General features: G+C 43.1%; 2 protein-coding genes across 7 annotated transcripts in view; one reads left to right on the top strand and one right to left on the bottom strand.

The window, feature by feature from the left end:
• The window catches only part of slc2a10 (solute carrier family 2 member 10), a 61953-nt gene extending 57647 nt beyond the window's left edge, over positions 1-4306 (bottom strand). For 2 of the 6 annotated variants that reach the window (XM_072242577.1, XM_072242549.1), the window contains exons 1-2: positions 4221-4291; positions 1747-1969 (exon numbers count right to left, since the gene is read on the bottom strand). The gene's annotated coding sequence lies outside the window, so the exon portion shown is untranslated. Of the gene's footprint in view, positions 1-1746; positions 1970-4220 lie in introns of all 6 variants that reach the window. The other 4 variants (XM_072242560.1, XM_072242569.1, XM_072242584.1 and 1 more) reach the window with 4 other exon arrangements.
• Positions 4307-5875: 1569 nt separating this feature from the next.
• The window catches only part of sgk2a (serum/glucocorticoid regulated kinase 2a), a 54056-nt gene continuing 40091 nt past the window's right edge, over positions 5876-19840 (top strand). The window contains exon 1 of the mRNA XM_072277265.1: positions 5876-5976. The gene's annotated coding sequence lies outside the window, so the exon portion shown is untranslated. The remainder of the gene's footprint in view (positions 5977-19840) is intronic.

Below are 19840 nucleotides of genomic sequence, written 5' to 3'. Positions count from 1 at the left end.
ATTAATTTTTAAAGCATCAATTTTGGATAAGGCCTTCTTAATTTGGAAAACCAAGGGAATAATAACTTTTTCAGATTTGTTTTTAGGGGACTGCTTAACGTCTTTTTCTCAGTTAGTGGAAAAATATGATTTATCTAATGTACACTTTTCTAGATATTTAAAAATATGGATTTTTTTACGTGGTTTGTTACCAAATTACCCTTCTGCTTATCCACCTAATATGACAGATGTTGTCTTTCAGTTTAAACCATTTCAAAAAGGGTTGATAGCTATAATTTATAAACGGTTATCGAGTTTACTAATAATATCTAATGATAAAATTAAACGCACTTGGGAATCAGAACTTCAAGAGTCATTTTCATATAATATATGGAGTAAAATTTTTCATTCGGTTAATAACTCATCTATGTTTGCCCGTCATTCCTTGATACAGTTCAAGGTAGTGCATCCGGCCCATATGTCAAAGGATAAACTAGCGTGTATAATTTCTCTAATATTAATCCTATTTGTGACAGATGTAATACTGAGCTAGCCACTTTAATTCATATGTATTGGTCTTGTATAAAGCTAGATAACTTTTGGAGAGATTAAAACACTATCAAGAGCTTTGGATCTGGATTTACAACCTCATTTGCTTTCGGCAATTTTTGGGATTATCATAGTCATACTTTATTGATCCCAGGGGAAATTGGTTGCATCGGAATCCCATTGGAAGCAGGAAATATTCCTGTTTCCGCTCAACATATGATAGCCTTTTCGACCTTACTGGCTAGGAGAGCCATTTTACTGAAGCGGAAGGATTCTAATCCACCTACGGTCTTTTATTGGCTTTCCTCCATTATGTCCTGTTTAAGTTTAGGGAAAATAAGTCGTCGGACATTTGATACATCCTTTAAATTAGAACAAATATGGCAACCTTTTATCCAATATTTTCATTTAATTTGATTTATTATTCTTTCAATCTTTTCTTTTGAAGTTTTAGATTTGATCAGAAAGTCTTTTTCTCTTCTTCTTTTGGTCATATCCTCAAAATGGACTGCCCAGTCCCTTTTTTGTTTTGTTTGTTCTTTTTTTTTTTTTTTATATACGGTGTAGTGGGTTTTTTTCTTTTCATTTAAAACCCAATGTTTTTTTTTCCTTTCTCCTTTTAAACTGGTAAGAGGAGAATCGTTATTTCCTTTTTTTAAATTATATATTTTATACTAGTTTAACAATATCTATGATTTTGACAATGTCTATTTTAATCTTCATTACTGATATATATATTTGAACTAATTCTCCTCTTCATTGTATTTATATTTTTTTAAATCAATAAAAAGATTAAGAAAGAAAGATCAAGCAGAGAAAGAATATGTTATAGGAAGGTGTGGGGATATGGATTTACATGGGAATGAGAGCGAAACGTCTTCCTTCTACACTGTAAATTTATGTGGGATATGATACTGGACTGTTGAGCTAATGGACACATAATTGTTTCTTATCTATCTGTGGCTATTGCAATCAGTTGCCCCATGTTTTGCCCTACACAAAAACAGAAAGTATTGCCATTTTCCTGCAGGATGTCCCAGTTATGGATGAATAACTCACAGTGTGCTGGGCTGTGGTTTGAAATAGTGATGAGATTATGATAAAGACTATGAATGTTAGATAGTAGGTGTGACTGATAGCAATTGGGACAGGAGTGCACTGCATGCAGCAAGGTGTGAGATATAGCACAGACAGGAATTTGACAAGGAAGTCACTGACCTTGAGGCTGCCTGTGAGGTAATTAATTTGTTTTTGAGGCACTTCATCCAAATAACGATCCCCTCACTCCTGGTGTTGACCAACAACCTCCCATTGTGGCTTGACGATGGTCCTCTGTCCTCTGAATGCTGCCCACCGAAAGATCCAGCACTCCATCAGAAGGTAAGAGCACCCGCTTTCTTCTGCACTCCACCCGTTCTACCAGCAACCTCCCCTGAAACAACTGAAGTTAAAGGCAATGAGTACCTAATCTACAGGAGATGCCCGCACGGTCAGGGAAGACACAGGAGACATCAGATGGTGGAATAATCATTGTGCTGGGGAAACTCAGTGCGTTGAGCAACACCTGCAGGAGGAAAAGAATGTCCTGACGCAGGGTTTTGACCTGAGATATCGAATCCTCCCCTCCCCCTACAGATGCTGCTCAACACACTGAGTCGTTTATGACTCCATGTAGAACTAAACCCAAAGGATTAGCACAAGGACAACAAACAGTGGGCTTAATACTGACGGGATAGTGAGTGCAATCACAATAATAGAAAGGGAGGAGGGTAATATTTGGGGAACATAACCATGATTTAATTGTGCACATGACCTAATCTTCCCACCCATTTCTGGCACTGTCCCATCAACTTCATTCCCTTTGACTCTGATCTGATTCCACAGCCTACAGGCTTGTTATCAAGGGCTCGCGTTCTCAAAATTATTTTAATTTGCATATTTGTCTTCTTTAGGCACATCAGTCAGGCTTTATTTATGTAAATTCTATACTATTACTTTATCTTCTTGAATATATCTGTGAGAAAATGAATCTAAAAGTGGTATATGGCAACACATTCAGTGGCCACTTTATGGGTAAATCTGCACACCTGCTCGTCAATGTAAATATCTAATCAGCCAATCATGTCGATGTAAATATCCAATCAGCCAATCACGTGGGTAGCAACTTGATGCACAAAAGCATGCAGACATGGTCAAGAGGTTCAGTTGTTGTTCAGGCCAAATATCAGAATGGGGAAGAAATGTGATCTAAGTGACTTTGACTGCAGAATGATTGTGGTGCCAGATGGGGTGGTTTGAGTATCTCAGAAACTGCTGCTCTCCTGGGAGTTTCACACACAAGTCTCTAGAGCTTTCAGAGAATGGTACAAAAAACTAAAAACATATCCTGTGAATGCCCTGTTCATAAGAGAGGTCAGAGAAGAATGGCCAGACTGGATCAAACTGACAGGAAGGTGACAGTGACTTCTGAAATACGTAGTCAATTAAACTCCATGTCATACTTAAAGGTGGCAGCTCTTCATTACCATAACAAGCCTGGGTTTGACTGTGACATTTTCCTTGGTTCACCAGCTCGTTAGCACTTGCTGTCTGGGTTCATGAGGAAGACCTTCGGGTCAGCATATGAGAGGGAGTTGCAAATGTGATTCATCAAAATGATTGGATAACCGGACCAGGGGGAAAATCCAGAAAGACTTGATGTAAAATTAAAACTGGTGAGATATCAGAAGTGGGCTGATTTATACACTGCTCCTGTGTACATTCAGCCCTTTCCTTTTCCACCCATCACCTCCCAGCTTCGTACTTCATTCCTCTGGCTCCCCGACCCACCTACCTTCCCCCTCACCTGGCTTCATCTATCACCTGCCAGCTTGTACTCCTTCCTCTCCCCCCCCCCCCCCGCCCTGCTTACTCTGGCTTCCTCCCCCTCCCCTTCCAGTCCTGATGAAGGGTCTCAGCCAGAAACGTCGACTGTTTATTCCTCTCCATAGATGCTGCCTGACCTGCCGAGTTTCTCCAGCATTTTGTGTGTGTTGCTCCGGATTTCCAGCATCTGCGGAATCGCTTCTGTTTATTATATCCTGCGTGCACGATATTTCTTGTTGAATGTCCATCCAATTGTACAAAACAAATTCGAACACCAAAAGCAATTGGCATCAGGGATACCACCTAATTCAAACACATTGTAACCATTCGCAAAGCTTTATCGTATTTGCACTGTTGCTGCTTTGGCCCAAACGGCATTCTAATCTCAACCTTCCCAGTAAGTAAACAGTTGCGATATTTTTATTTCATACACTACAGATGCGAATTGTAACCTTTAACATTTTTCTTCCAGGATGCCAAAGTAACAACGTTTCTATTTAGTTTTATTTACTAAAGTTTATAACTAAATTATCGGAATAAAATGCGTGTCAGAACTTCACGAATATTGTATTAAGACAAAAATCTCAATCGTCAGCATCTAGTAAAACGAAATCTATGATCTTCTTAGCTTAGCGTGTTCCGTTGTTTAATATTTGTGGCCTAAAGACATTTCCAAAAAAAATAATTTCCCTATCTCCTTCAATGTTTGATTAGTTACATGGACTAAACCATAAACGATATTTTCCGCAAATCTGTCCACTTTTGACCCCGCTCAACACAAAATAAAAGCCGCGAGACTACTTTCGACGAAAACAGGAAATTGATACCGTTACATTTCGTTGAATGCGAACCTCTTGGAGTGGGGGATTCTGCGTCGCGAGTCGACGTGGCAGAGAGTTGAACTGGAAAGATGAGTGAAACTGGAGGGAACAGTTTAAGAATGTTTGTGCAGCTATACTTAGCGACCACGAGAGGGCGACAAAGGCCGGCCTTACCTCTCGGGATATTCGTCCGTCCACATCCGTTTGCCCAAGTGAAACGCAAATTAAGTCCGATCGTCCCATTAAGTTTTACCGGCAATCGGCTTGCAGGTTGTAGCGAGGAAGGGATGCAAGTTACTGTAAGAAGCTAAAGTGCGGGAGGGGCGTTGGGGGTGTACAGCTCCTCAGGCGTGCCGCACCATTCGCTGGGCTCCTGTAGATCTACTTCCCCTCCCCATATCTCCTAATTCCTTTGATGTCGATAAATCTATCGATCTCGGCCTCGGGTATTCTCCGTAGCACCAAGCATCTACTGCCCCTTGAAAAGAATTCCGTGGTAACTTCTCATCTCCCAATTAGTCCAGCCGTGGCTTTACCTGCCGAGTTTCCAGCTCTTCTGCTGAAAGAGGCAACTTCTGGGCGTTCACTGCATCCATCCCTTGTCCGTCTCCGTGGCCATTCTCCTAAACCCCAGTGTGCGTAGGTAAATATACATGGCTTTTCTTCAATCCAGTGAAACTGTGCTGTGGTGACTACCGAGCATTTTCCACATAACAGAGGGAGACCAAAATGTCCATCAAATGATGTCCGGCCGAAGTCCGATACAATCTCATAAGAGCAAAATAAATAGGAGGAGATAAGCCTCTTAAGCCTGCCCGCCATTCAATATGGCCATGGTTGATCCGCTCCATTCTTATCTATACTAGTTCCGCTTGACTTTAAATCTATTAGCAGTCTGGCGTTCTTGCGTCCGGGAGACCTCACAATCTACCTCGTCACGGCCTGTATCTTTTTGCCGACCTGTACTACAAGTTTCCTGTAGTGTAACTATAACTCTATATTCCTTATTCTGCCGTTGCTTTTCCCTTCTACTATCTCGATGCATTTGAATAGATAGATACTATATTGATCCCAAAGGAAACTACAGTACAAACGCACAGATATAAATACAGTATTAGAAGAGAATTAGGGGCACAATACGGACCCCTTCCCAGTGTCGTTGGCCGGCCCGGCTGGACTCGTCCAGTCCTTTAATTTTCATTTGGTTTACAGTCTGACTCTGCCATCTGTGCACGTAGGATGACCAAAAGGATGGATTGTACTGAGAGAGCACCAAAGCACAATGGCTTTGCTATCTCGTACGTGACTGGTGCTCTGTTCCAATGTCCAGCAGAAGAATCACTGGCACACTGCATCAGTGAGGACTGCATACTGCAGCAGGGATAGCACTTGCATTCAGAAATCAGTTTCAATCCAGAAGAAGAAAACGGGAGAAGTGGCAGTGCTGAAGAAAAACCAAAGATACATTTACTATCTGATTACTAAAAAGAAAGCCTTTCAAAAGCCAACTTATGAAAGTCTACAGAGCCCAGGATTGGATGTGGATTGGACAAACTCAGCTGGAATAAAGTTGCTGAGAGAATTCATGATGTCTTTAAGAACACTAATATTGTTATCACTGAGGGACGGTGCAACTTGGCCCTTTGAGTGGAAACGTGGTCAGACGGGTAACCCTTTGGACTGCCAACAAAAAGTTTGTGTTTAAAGATGTGGTCCAAAGGAACAGGAAGCAGCAAGATCTGAAACCTAATACTTGTCTCGGGTTAGTATATTCATCTAAAAGTGGGAATAGTTTCTGGGGGTTTTTGATTAAATGAAACCTGTTGTTTGTATTTCTTACATCCTGTGGGAATTTCAGAATGCTGGTATTGAGATAAAATCACTTCAGCTTGGATTCTGTGCTTAGGAGTTACTGATGCTGTTAGGGAATGGATGTTGAGTGTTTCCTAGATTTCATGTTATAGAAAGTGAACATGGACTTTTAACAAAGGAAGAAACTGAAGTTTGCCCTTTTGCTCTAGTAGATGGGGAGAAGCAACATAGACTTGAAGGCACAACCTGAAAGTGGACTGGAACCAAGAAACCTGGAGGTTCATTTGTGTAGATCTTTGATTATATTAAGAATAAATGGTAAAGTGTAAGGATCTTAGATGCCATGTATAAAGTACAAAACTAGGAAAGTTGTGTTGAATGTTTTATAAAGTATGCATACTGTTCTGGTCATCACACTTAAGAAAATGAAGCCTTTGTATGCTGATCAGATTTGTGAAGATGCTTCCAGGAATAGAGCTACAAATTTTGTTGGAGAATCTGGGGTTGTTTCAGTAAAAAGATTAGATAGGAATGTGAGGTAGAACTTTGTTTAGCAAGAGCTGACAGCTTGCCACCTATGAATATGGGCAATCAATGATTTCAGAAGGAAATTGGAATAGCACCTGAAGGAAATCAGCTTATAAACATACGGGGGAAAGCAGGGAATGTGATTGGCTGAATGGGTCAACAGAGAGCTGATGTCAGCTTGATGCACTGAAGTAATAATTCTAAGACCCAATGGCTATTTTACAGCCTGCTGGTGAGGTGGGAAACATTTGATTATAAACTAGTTGTATCATGGGAAGTTTTAACAAAATATTGTGATGAAAATGAAAAGATTTGAGATCAAAAGCAAAATGTGAGATACATTCAGCAGGCCAGGCAACAGCTACAGAGAGAAACAGTTGAGACAACTACCTTTCATCAGAATGGGAATTGTGGAATCTCAGAATTGATATAATGCTGTTACGTACCCCGTAACTGGGTTGCCAAACCAGCAGAAATGGAACACTTGTTGGAGTCTGTGATTACTAGGAACTAATGAAGTTTTATTAAAGAAATAAATAACACAGTACACTAACCGCAAGGATATAAATGTAACAGGTTAGCAATGATAGTATACACATATACACAGAAATAGGGTAATAGGAATCAACCAAGCTCTATCGCAGTCTAGGGGTAAAATGATCAGTCTTAAGGTGAAGCAGAGTTTAATTCAGTCTAGTGCAGTTCAAAGTATTCACTGTTGTACCATTGGGGGTGGGTGGGGGGGGGGAGGGAGAGGGAGAGGTATATATATATGGTTTCAGGCAAACCTTTCAATGCCTTCTGATCCAGCTGTGGTCACCAACTGTGTCCCCTCCGTTCCGGATACAATCATTCTTCCATGGTGAACCCGGCACCCAGGCAAGGGCGGACACACACCAGGTTCCCACCGATCGTACCTTTACACCCTGTGAGCCTCTGATCGATTCCCATGAACCGGTCCTCCAAACTCCCACCAACTTGTGGGGCACACTGCTCTTTCCAGGGTCTTGTGGCATGTGTGTCATGCCTTAGCAAACCCCCTATTTTTATCCTCCTGATGGGGTATCACCTGTCCATCAAACTTCAAACAGTTCAGGTTCAAAGCAAACGGTCTGTGGCAGATGCCAACATCTGAATTGTGTCTCTTTCTCGTTAATCTCCCTCTTTTCTCTTGTTAGCATTTTGAATGTTTCTCAATTGTCTTTCATTATCTCTCTCATTAGCATCATCTGTTCTGCAGCTCTGCCTGGCTTCACACATGACAATGCAGAAAGAGATAAATAGTCCATCCAATCCATGCTGATTCTGTAAAGTTATCCATCTGGTTGTGTGTAGAAGCTTGCTTAGGCTTTAAGAATTGTTTGGGTGAAATGTACAATTAAAGCACCCAGTAGGAGTGTTTGAGTGCCTGAATCAAATCCAATTAAAGTCTTTCTGAATGTGTTAAAAAAAAAAGAAGGGAAGTAGAAAGAATAAAAATAAGTTACCACAAACAGTCTAACGGGAGGGGTCATCATTTCCCTGGCTATAGGTTGACTCATTATACAGCCTAATGGCCAAGGGTAAGAATGACCTCATATACCGCTCTTTGGAGCAGTGCAGTTGTCTTAGTCTGTTACTAAACGTGCTCCTCTGTTCAGCCAAGGTGGCATGCAGAGGGTGAGAAACATTGTCCAGAATTGCCAGGATTTTCTGTAGGGTCCTTTGTTCTACCACAGCCTCCTGTGTGTCCAGTTTGACTCCTCTAACAGAGCCTGACTGATGTTGTCAAGTCATCCATATGGTGAGGCCCTCGGTTGGTCCTGGTCGACCATGAATGATACGCAAGTCAGGGCAGTGTGATATGGAGAGCAAGCTGATGCCCGTGTAGCAGGCTCTCCCTCTGCTCGCTGTTGATGAGTCCAAACGAACGACAGAGTCTGATACAGTTTGGCACCAGCAACGTCGCAAGAGTTGCCAGTCAGTGTTGAACTCAACGTAGAACTGCTTTAGGGACTCCAGCTTCAGATTTTTCCTCGGGGTTTATTTCCGGAGCCTTCCACGTGAGTGGGCATAGCCACGAGACAGCGGAGGTTTGAGATCAGAGTTTTCCTTCTCCTTGATGAGCTGCCAACCACGGCTGACGAGCCCTGCCTGCCTGAAGTAACTGGTTTTAAGGCGACAGTAATCCGCATTTTCCCCTTCTCATCAGTAGAAATGGTTTCGCCAGGCTTAGTAGCTACACCTCACAAAAAGGCCAGGAGCTGGGCGATTTGAGATGAACACCATTGGGTGGATTAAATATGTAGTGGGAGCTTATCCCCACTACCAACCTCAAGGAACCAATCTGTATGGATGGCATACAAAACAAAGTTTTTACTGTACTGGACAGTAATAATAAACCAATTAAACCAATCCCCTGATCTTTCAAGAGAAAAACCTACTTTCTCGCTAAATGCCCCCATAAAAATTCAGCCTCTCGGGCAAAGAATACAGAGATATACCATCCTCTGCAAAAAAAAATCCTTAAATTAATCTCAGTTTTAAGTGACCACCCCCTTGAGTATTAACTGTTAGCTTGCTCCAGATTTTCCCACTAACAGAACCAATTCAACATCTTCTCAGTCATGTCGTTTCGTGATCTTATTTGATTTAATTTCTTTTAGAAACAATTCAACATCTCCTCAGTCATGGCATTTCATGATCTTATTTGATTTAATTTCTTTAGTCTTAGCCAAACGTCCTTAATTTTGTATTCAAGACCATTTGGAATATCACAGTATAACTTCCCTGCTAATTACCCATGGACACCTGGAGGCTGTACATTGGAAATAAACAAAAGGTGTGCGGGAGGAGAGCACAGAAACCGCTGTGATGGGACAGCCAGCAGGAGATCAATACTCCCAGCTCTGCTTGGCTTGACCCAGCCCTAGTGGCAGCAACAAGGACCTGATTAGCCAAAAATAATGCAGAGTAGTTTCAACCCCACTGTTGTTAATTTATCTAACAAATAATTTTGCGTTTAGTATTATTAGTTGGTTGAAATAGGAAAGCAAAGTGAGGTACAAAATATAGCGTTGGTCATGGCGCCTCAAAGTGTGTTGAAGTGTACCCGCTGCTTAGAACTCAGGCAAAGTCCCTAACAAGGGATGTATGAATGATCTGTAATCAAAGGTCTTTGCAAGGATCTCAGGAAAGTTTTTTTTAAACCAGGAGGTTTCATCCTCAAAACCAAACCTCGGTTGAGCATATCCCACAAAAGTTGCAGCTTGCAACGTGTATACAGAGACCGCTGTATCAGCTTGGAGCACTTAATTCGTCCATGCTGACCACTTCTTCCGTCTTACGCTTGTTCCGTATATCAAAGTTCAAAGTAAATTTATTATCAAATTTGCTCAGTTACCATATCCTACCTTGAGATTCATTTTCTTGCGGGCATTTACAGGCAGCAAGAAGAAATACAATAGAATTTCCATAAAAAACTAAACAAAAACAAAGATTGACATCCCTTTGACCTAAACATTCAAAGTTAAAATTTATTATCAAAGTCTGTATACCATCTACAACCTAGAGATTCATTTTCATATAAATATTATTTAAGTGTCTTGGTCTTGCGTGAGTAACCTGGAATTATATTTGATTCAAAGTTGGATTTGATCTTTGCAATTCCCATAGAAAGTAAACAAACTCCCTTAAACTGAATGCAGAGGATTGGGCTCCATGTGCAAAGTTGAACTTATTCCCTTCCTGATCCATTTCTAGCTTTTTTTTTCGTTTCGTAAAAGCTGAGAGAGCATAATGGCTTTCTCTATACGATGACGTAGAATAGGAGACAAAGAGGTTGCTTATTAAAAAATCCTGCTTATTTCGGGAATCAAAATCATGAGACTAATGCCAGAGCCTTATGTATGCTTGGCCGCAGTAGTTCTTGGTGACCTAAGCTGAATAAATAAGCTGGCTCCCTTCACACAGTGTTGTGTTGATGGTCCATATCTTCGGGTGCTCACTGTAATTACATGCTCGTTCACAGAGATACATTAATGGGCGTAGCCTCATCCGACCAGAGGGAAAAAACGTGAACTCCACTGTGGCGATAAGCAAATTGCAATGGGTCCAGGTCCTTGCTGAGGCAGGAATTCGGTCTAGTCATGACCAACCTCTCAAAGCATTTCATCACTGTCAATGTGAAAGCTACTGGGCGATAGTCATTAAGGCAGCCCACATTATTCTTCTTGGACACTGGTATCATTGTTGCCTTTTTGAAGCAAGTGGAAACTTCCACCCCTGGCAGTGAGAGAGGTGAGGGGAAGAGCTTCTTCCCTTCTGCCATCAATAGTTCACTTCAGGATTTCTAAACGATGAACCAACCCATGAAAGCTACTACACTATTTGTGCTACTTTTTAATGTGGAAAGTGGCCAGTGAAGGAGTGGAGCTTTGAGGCTTTGACTCGAGAGATTCTGGCAGTCTTGGCAGTTGGTCTGTGCAATCAAGTCAATCAAGATTTGAATAGATCAGCAGAAAGCCATTGATTAGACAATCAAGATTTGAATAGCTCAGACTCAACAGAAAGCAGCTGATTGGGCAGTCGAGGTCAGGTGACCAAACATTTTTAAAAGCTCAAACAGATAAATAGAAGGATAGCTCAAGTGAAGTGGCCAGTGCATGAGTGGAATCTGGAGCAGCAGCTGGATGATCTTTGACTCATAAGGGAGAATGAGGCAGTCATAGATAAGAGCTACAGGGAGGTAGTCACACCTAGGCTGCTGGAAGCAGGTTGTTGGGTGACAGGCAGAGGGGGGAAAAGTGAAAGTGAGCAGACAGGTAGTGCAGAGCAACCCTGCAGCCATTCCCCTGAATAATAAGTTTACCATCCTGGATACTGTTGGCGGGGATGACCGACCAGGTGTGAGACACGGTGGCAGGGCCTCTGGCACCGAGTCTGACCCGGTGGTGCAGAAGGGTGGGACGGAGAAGAGGAGAGCTGTCATCATTGGAGACTCTATAGTCAGGGGAGACAGGAGATTTTATGGACGTGAGAAGGACACCTGCATGGTTTGTTGCCTCCTGGGTGCCAGGGTCTGGGATGTCTCTGACCAGGTGCACGACATCCTGGTACGAGAGGGAAAGCAACCAGAAGTCGTGATACATGTTGCGACCAACGACGTAGGCAGGAAGAGGGATGAGGTCCTGAAGTGTGAGTTTCGGGAATTAGGCAGAAGGCCGAAGAACAGGACCTCAAGGGTGGCGTTCTCAGGATTGCTGCCAGTGCTACGTGACAGAGATGGTAAGAATTGGAGGAGATGGCAGTTGAATGTGTGGCTGAGGAGTTGGTGCAGGGAGCAGGGTTTTAGATTTTGAGATCATTGGGATCTCTTCTGGGGAAGGTGGGACCTGTACAGATTGGATGGGTTGCCCCTGAATTCGAGGGGGAGCAATATCCTTGCAGGTAGGTTTGCCAGCATGGTTCGGGAGGGTTTAAACTAATTTGCGAGGGGGTTGGGACCCAGAGCGATAGAGCAGTGAAAGAAGTGTATGGAGTAAAGCCAGATCTAACATACAGAGAGGCTTTGAGGGAAGAGAAGCAGAATAAATGGTGTAAAGACAGTAAGATAGAAGGGCTGAAATGTGTGTACCTCAATGCAAGAAGCATCAGGAACAAAGGTGATGAACTGAGAGTTTGGATACATACATGGAAATATGATGTAGTGGCCATTACAGAGACTTGGCTGGCACCAGGGCAGGAATGGATTCTCAATATTCCTGGATTTCAGTGCTTTTAAAGGGATAGAGAGGGTGGAAAAAGGGGAGGAGGGGTGGCATTACTGGTCAGCGATACTATTACAGCTATAGAAAGGGTGGTTAATGTAGCAGGATCCTCTTTTGAGTCAATATGGGTGGAAGTCAGGAACAGGAAGGGAGCAGTTACTCTACTGGGGGTATTCTATAGGCCCCCTGGTAGCAGCAGAGATACAGAGGAGCAGATTGGGAGGCAGATTTTGGAAAGGTGCAAAAATAACGGGGTTGTTATCATGGGTGGCTTTAACTTCCCTAATATTGATTGGCACCTGATTAGTTCCAAGGGTTTAGATGGGGCAGAGTTTGTTAAGTGTGTCCAGGATGGATTCCTGTCACAGTATGTGGACAGGCTGACCAGGGGAAATGCCATACTAGATCTAGTGCTAGGTAATGAACCGGGTCAGGTCACATCTCTCAGTGGGTGAGCATCTGGGGGACAGTGACCACCGCTCCCTGGCCTTTATAATTATCATGGAAAAGGATAGAATCAAAGAGGACAGGAAAATTTTTAATTGGGGAAAGGCAAATTATGAGGCTATAAGGCTGGAACTTGCGGGTGTGAATTGGGATGATGTTTTTGCAGGGAAATGTACCATGGACATGTGGTCGATGTTTAGAGATCTCTTGCGGAATGTAAGGGATAAATTCGTCCCGGTGAGGAAGATGAAGAATGGTAGGGTGAAGGAACCATGGGTGACAAATGAGGTGGAAAATCTAGTCAGGTGGAAGAAGGCAGCATACATGAGGTTTAGGAAGCAAGGATCAGATGGGTCTATTGAGGAATATAGGGAAGCAAGAAAGGAGCTTAAGGGGCTGAGAGGAGCAAGAAGGGGGCATGAGAAGGCCTTGGGGAGTAGGGTAAAGGAAAACCCCAGGGCATTCTTCAATTATGTGAAGAAAAAAAGGATGACAGGAGTGAAGGTAGGACCGATTAGAGATAAAGGTGGGAAGATGTTCCTGGAGGCTGTGGAAGTGAGTGAGGTCCTCAATGAATACTTCTCTTCGGTATTCACCAATGAGATGGAACTTGATGATGGTGAGGACAATATGAGTGAGGTTGATGTTCTGGAGCATGTTGATATTAAGGGAGAGGAGGTGTTGGAGTTGTTAAAATACATTAGGACAGATAAGTCCTTGGGGCCTGATGGAATATTCCCCAGGCTGCTCCACGAGGTGAGAGAAGAGATTGCTGAGCCTCTGGCTAGGATCTTTATGTCCTCGTTGTCCACGGGAATGGTACCGGAGGATTGGAGGGAGGCGAATGTTGTTCCCTTGTTCAAAAAAGGTAGTAGGGATAGTCCGGGTAATTATAGACCAGTGAGCCTTACGTCTGTGGTGGGAAAGCTGTTGGAAAAGATTCTTAGAGATAGGATCTGTAGGCATTTAGAGAATCATGGTCTGATCAGGGACAGTCAGCATGGCTTTGTGAAGGGCAGATTGTGTCTAACAAGCCTGATAGAGTTCTTTGAGGAGGTGAGCAGGCATATAGATGAGGGTAGTGCAGTGGATATGATCTATATGGATTTTAGTAAGGCATTTGACAAGGTTCCACACAGTAGGTGTATTCAGAAAGTTAGAAGGCATGGGATCCAGGGAAGTTTGGCCAGGTGGATTCAGAATTGGCTTGCCTGCAGAAGGCAGAGGGTGGTGGAGGGAGTACATTCAGATTGGAGGATTGTGACTAGTGGTGTCCCACAAGGATCTGTTCTGGGACCTCTACTTTTTGTGATTTTTATTAACGACCTGGATGTGGGGTTAGAAGGGTGGGTTGGCAAGTTTGCAGACGACACAAAGGTTGGTGGTGTTGTAGATAGTGTACAGGATTGTCAAAGATTGCAGAGAGACATTGATAGGATGCAGAAGTGGGCTGAGAAGTGGCAGATGGAGTTCAACCCAGAGAAGTGTGAGGTGGTACACTTTGGAAGGACAAACTCCAAGGCAGAGTACAAAGTAAATGGCAGGATACTTGGTAGTGTGAAGGAGCAGAGGGATCTCTGGGTACATGTCCACAGATCCCTGAAAGTTGCCTCACAGCTGGATAGGGTAGTTAAGAAAGCTTATGGGGTGTTAGCTTTCATAAGTCGAGGGATAGAGTTTAAGAGTCGCGATGTAATGATGCAGCTCTATAAAACTCTGGTTCGGCCACACTTGGAGTACTGTGTCCAGTTCTGGTCACCTCACTATAGGAAGGATGTGGAAGCATTGGAAAGGGTACAGAGGAGATTTACCAGGATGCTGCCTGGTTTAGAAAGTATGCATTATGATCAGAGATTAAGGGACCTAGGGCTTTACTCTTTGGAGAGAAGGAGGATGAGAGGAGACATGATAGAGGTGTACAAGATAATAAGAGGAATAGATAGTGGATAGCCAGCGCCTCTTCCCCAGGGCACCACTGCTCAATACAAGAGGACATGGCTTTAAGGTAAGGGGTGGGAAGTTCAAGGAGGAATATTAGAGGAAAGTTTTTCACTCAGAGAGTGGTTGGTGCGTGGAATGCACTGCCTGAGTCAGTGGTGGAGGCAGATACACTAGTGAAGTTTAAGAGACTACTAGACAGGTATATGGAGGAATCTAAGGTGGGGGCTTATATGGGAGGCAGGGTTTAAGGGTCAGCACAACATTGTGGGCCGAAGGGCCTGTACTGTGCTGTATTATTCTATGTTCTATGTTATGTATATTGCATATATTAGTATAATGTATATTAATACATTTGTGCTTTGTGTGTGGTAGGTCATGTTTGACCAATCTATTGGAGTTTTTCGAGGAGGTTACCAAGAAAGTGGATGAAGGGAAGGCAGTGGATATTGTCTACATGGACTTCAGTAAGGCCTTTGACAAGGTCCCGCATGGGAGGTTAGTTAGGAAAATTCAGTCGCTAGGTATACATGGAGAGGTGGTAAATTGGATTAGACATTGGCTCAATGGAAGAAGCCAAAGAATGGTAGTAGAGAATTGCTTCCATTGTTATTTGTCATCTGTATCAATGATCTGGATGATAATGTGGTAAATTGGATCAGCAAATTTGCTGATGATACAAAGATTGGAGGTGTAGTAGACAGTGAGGAAGATTTTCAGAGCCTGCAGAGGGACTTGGACCAGCTGGAAAAATGGGCTAAAAAACGGCAGATGGAGTTTAATACAGACAAGTGTGAGGTATTGCATGTTGGAAGGACAAACCAAGGTAGAACATACAGGGTTAATGGTAAGGCACTGAGGAGTGCAGTGGAACAGAGGGATCTGGGAATACAGATACAAAATTCCGTAAAAGTGGTGTCACAGGTAGATAGGGTCGTAAAGAGAGCTTTTGGTACATTGGTCTTTATTAATCAAAGTATTGAGTATAAGAGCTGGAATATTATGATGAGGTTGTATAAGGCATTGGTGAGGCAGAATCTGGAGTATTGTGTTCAGTTTTGGTCACCAAATTACGGTAAGGATATAAATAAGGTTGAAAGAGCGCAGAGAAGGTTTACAAGGATGTTGCCGGGACTTGAGAAACTCAGTTACAGAGAAAGCTTGAATAGGTTAGGACTTTATTCCCTGGAGTGTAGAAGAATGAGGGGAGATTTGATAGGGGTATATAAAATTATGATTGGTATAGATAGAGTGAATGCAAGCAGGCTTTTTCCACTGAGGCAAGGGGAGAAAAAAACCAGAGGACATGGGTTAAGGGTGAGGGGGGAAAAGTTTAAAGGGAACATTAGGGGGGGCTTCTTCACACAGAGTGGTGGGAGTATGGAATGAGCTGCCAGATGAGGTGGTAAATGCGGGTTCTTTTTTAACATTTAAGAATATATTGGACAGATACATGGATGGGAGGTGTATGGACGGATATGGTCCATGTGCAGGTCAGTGGGACTAGGCAGAAAATGGTTCGGCACAGCCAAGAAGGGCCAAAAGGCCTGTTTCTGTGCTGTAGTTTCTATGGTTCTATATAACTATTTGCTTATATATGTATTTGTAATTTATAGTTTTAAGTATTGCACTGTACGGCGACAACAAAACAACTGATTCACGAGATGTCAGTAATATTAAACCTGATTTTGAATCTGATTCAGTATAATGCTGCTAAGTATTCTCAAGCTGCAGAACTAGCATTCACAGTTTAAATCGATTCCAATTCTTTTCCAGATTGCAAAGATGAAGAGTCATTGAGGGACAAAATTACTGTTCATCTGAATATATGGCTTGAATCTTAGCTATTTAAAAAAAAAAAAAAAAAAAAAAAAAAAAAAAAATTAAAGACCCCAAGGCCTGTTTAGGAAATAGATTTTTTAATCTTTAAAATTCCTTGTCAGCAATAAATACTGCACATGGCTATCGAAATACTCATTCATTGGTAGCTTGCCTACAACTCGGGATGCGTTTCCAAGAATGAGGGTGTTAATGACATCATCACTGAAGTAAGTCATTGGAGAGAGAGAGAGAGAGAGAGAGAGGCTCTCCTTTGGCTGGGGGTCAACCACAGATGTTGTGTCCTATCTGTCTACATAGTCAGGGCAGTGTGGAGAGCAAAGAGTGGCTTCCCCACCCCATGCAGATGATGAATTCAAAGGAACAGCAGAGACTGATACAGCTTGGCACCAGCGGCCTAGTAGGACTTGCCAGTCAGCGTTGAACTCAACGTAGGACTGCCTTAGGGACTCCAGCTCCGGATTTTCCCTTCAGGCCTTCCCATAAGTGGGTATAGTCACAAGGCAGTGGAGGTTTGAGATCAGAGTTTTCCTTCTCCTAGATGAGCTGCCAGCCATGGCTGACAAGCCCCATCTGCCCAAAGTGACTGGTTATAAGGCAGCAGTAGCCTGCACTTGCCCCTTCTGACAGCAGAGATGGTTCCATCAGGTTTAGTAGCTAAGCCACACGGGAAGGTCAGGAGCTGCACTTGGTTGTCAGAGGCTATTTGAGACGCACGCCATTGGGAGCAGTTAATAGGTAGTGGGAGTTCATGCGCGGCTATAACAACCTGAAGGAATCAATAAGTCATTACGGCATTCTATACTGAGGATACTTCACTGACAGCACTGACATACCCTCCCTGCTGCTGTACAGGAGGCTGAGTTCCTGGGACCTGGCACATACCCTTAACCCTCCTTGTTGCTGAGTTCTGCAGTATTTGGGAACGTGTTGCAATGAAATGACTTTTGGCTCAGTACGGAGAGGATGCCATGAGTCTGGTACATTGGAATGAAACCCAAAACCAAAAACCAAAAGATCAATTCCCTCCTACATCTTAATAGCTATTACATTTTACTGTAATTGACACTGTTTGATGTGCGCTAATATAGTTCTGAACTAGGTGACTGGCTTACCCAATAGAGTGGCCACACATCACTGGTACCAGGCACTGAACTTACTGTATTATGATCTGACTTTGATCAGAAAATCACTGCTCTTTATTCATTCACGGGATGGGAACATCAGCATCATTGCTCCACCTCTAATTTCACAGGGAGAGCATGCAAACTCCACATAGACAATGCCGGAGGTCAAGACTGAACCCAGCTTTGCCTCTAATTTCTCCCTGAGAGTGCCTGGCAAAGCCACTTCAAAGAGAGTCTGGAGTCACAGTTATTGTCACAGACGGATTAGCAGAGAAACAGGTTCTTCAAGTTCTCACCAGCTATCAATTTTTTAACACTAACCCTACACTAACCTATTTAATTCTCTACGTATTCCCATTAACTCCCACATTCCACCCCTAGCCCCCAAGTTTCTACCACTCACACATGCTGCAGGAAAGTTACCGTGGCCAGTTAACCCACCAATCCACATATTTTTGGAATAGAGCATAGAAAACCTGCAGCACAATGCTGTGCCAAACATGTACTTACTTTAGAAATTACCTAGCATAGTAGAGTACAGCACTGGACAGGCTCTTTGGTCTACAGTGTTGTGCTGAACCAGCTAAAAAGCAAATCAAAACCACCTCCTACCTACACAATGTCCATATCCCTCCACCTATCTAAAAACTCTTAAAAGCCTCTAATGTATTTGCCTCTACCACCACACCAGGCAGCACATTCTAGGCTCCCAACACTCTTTAAGTAAACAACTTACCCCTCACATCCTCTTTGAAGCCACCCCACCCCCTCACCTTCAATGCACGCCTTCTGGTGTTAGATATTTCAACCCTGGGAAACAGATACTCCCTGTCCACCCTATCTCTGCCTCTCATAATCTTATGAACCTCAGTCTGATCTCCCCTCAGCCTCCACCGCTCCAGAGAAAACAACCCAAGTTTACCTCACTTCTCATGATAGCACAGGCCCTCTAAACCAGGCAGTATCCTGGTAAACTTCTTCTGCACCCTCTCCAAAAACTCAACATCCTTTGTCTAGTGGGATTGAAAAGATAATTGAGCACCTGGAGGAAGCCTTCACGGGCCCCACACAGACAACACTGGTGGCCAGGATAATTAAGCTGTTATGTCTTATTGTCTTCTGGACTGAACCCAGGTCACTAGAGCTGAGAGGCAGCTGCATCACTCTGCTGACCTTGCTGTGAGGAAGTAACTCCACTAACTTTGCCACTGTGCTGCCGTACAGGTCAGCTATATGCTGGATCTGGAAAAAGATGTAGGCTATATCTGCTAAGAAAGGGATATTTCCAGAGGCTCCAGCACCTTCGACAAGAACACTACCTGACTCTGTGGATTAATTTGCAAAATACATTTACAAAGATTAGGATTATGTGTATTATAATTAGCAAAGTTACGAAGTGACTAGGATTGATGTAGACCAGGGATTCCCAACGGTTTTTATGTCATGGACCAATACCAATAAGCAAGGGGTCCATAAACACCATTGTAGACAGTTGCTTGATGGTTCAATATAGAAACAAGACAGCCACATAGTCATAAACAGAATGGCAGAACAGATTTGAGGGATTAAATAGTATTTTCTAATTCATATTCTCATGTTCCTCTCTGTGTTTATTATCTAGTTTCAGCTAATTCAGGGGTTCCCAACCTGGGGTTCATGGACCCCTTGGTTAATGGCAGGGCTTCATGGCATAAAAAAGGTTGGGAACGGTTGAGCTAACAGGTTGTGAATGAGTACACATTCTGATAGTGTTGAACTCAGTTACAATGATCACGGCTGGAACTAATTCCTTCCTGAGCAAGGATCTGGACCCACTGCAATTTGCCTACAACATGTCTACAGCAGATGCAATCTCACTGGTTCTCCATTAAGCCTTGGACCACCTAGATAACAGCAATACCTACTTCAGACCACTGCCCACTGATTACAGCTCAGTGGTCATCACCATTATCCCCTGAGTGCTAATCAACAAGGTTCAAAACCTGGGCCTCTGGGCCTCTGTACCTCTCTCTGCAGCTGGATACTTGACTTCCTCAATCACTCAGTATGGATTGGAAATAACATCTCCTCCTTGCTGACCGCCAACACAGATGCATCTCAAGGGATGTGTGCTTAGTCCACTGCTCTACTCTACATTCACGACTGTGTGGCTAGGCACAGTTCAAACGCCATCTATAAATTCACTGAT

This window comes from Mobula birostris, chromosome 2, assembly GCF_030028105.1.
Source record: "Mobula birostris isolate sMobBir1 chromosome 2, sMobBir1.hap1, whole genome shotgun sequence".
NCBI classification, from domain to species: Eukaryota; Metazoa; Chordata; class Chondrichthyes; order Myliobatiformes; family Myliobatidae; genus Mobula; species Mobula birostris.
Note: the sequence above shows the minus strand (reverse complement) of the source record. Positions and strands in the feature narration are given on the sequence as shown.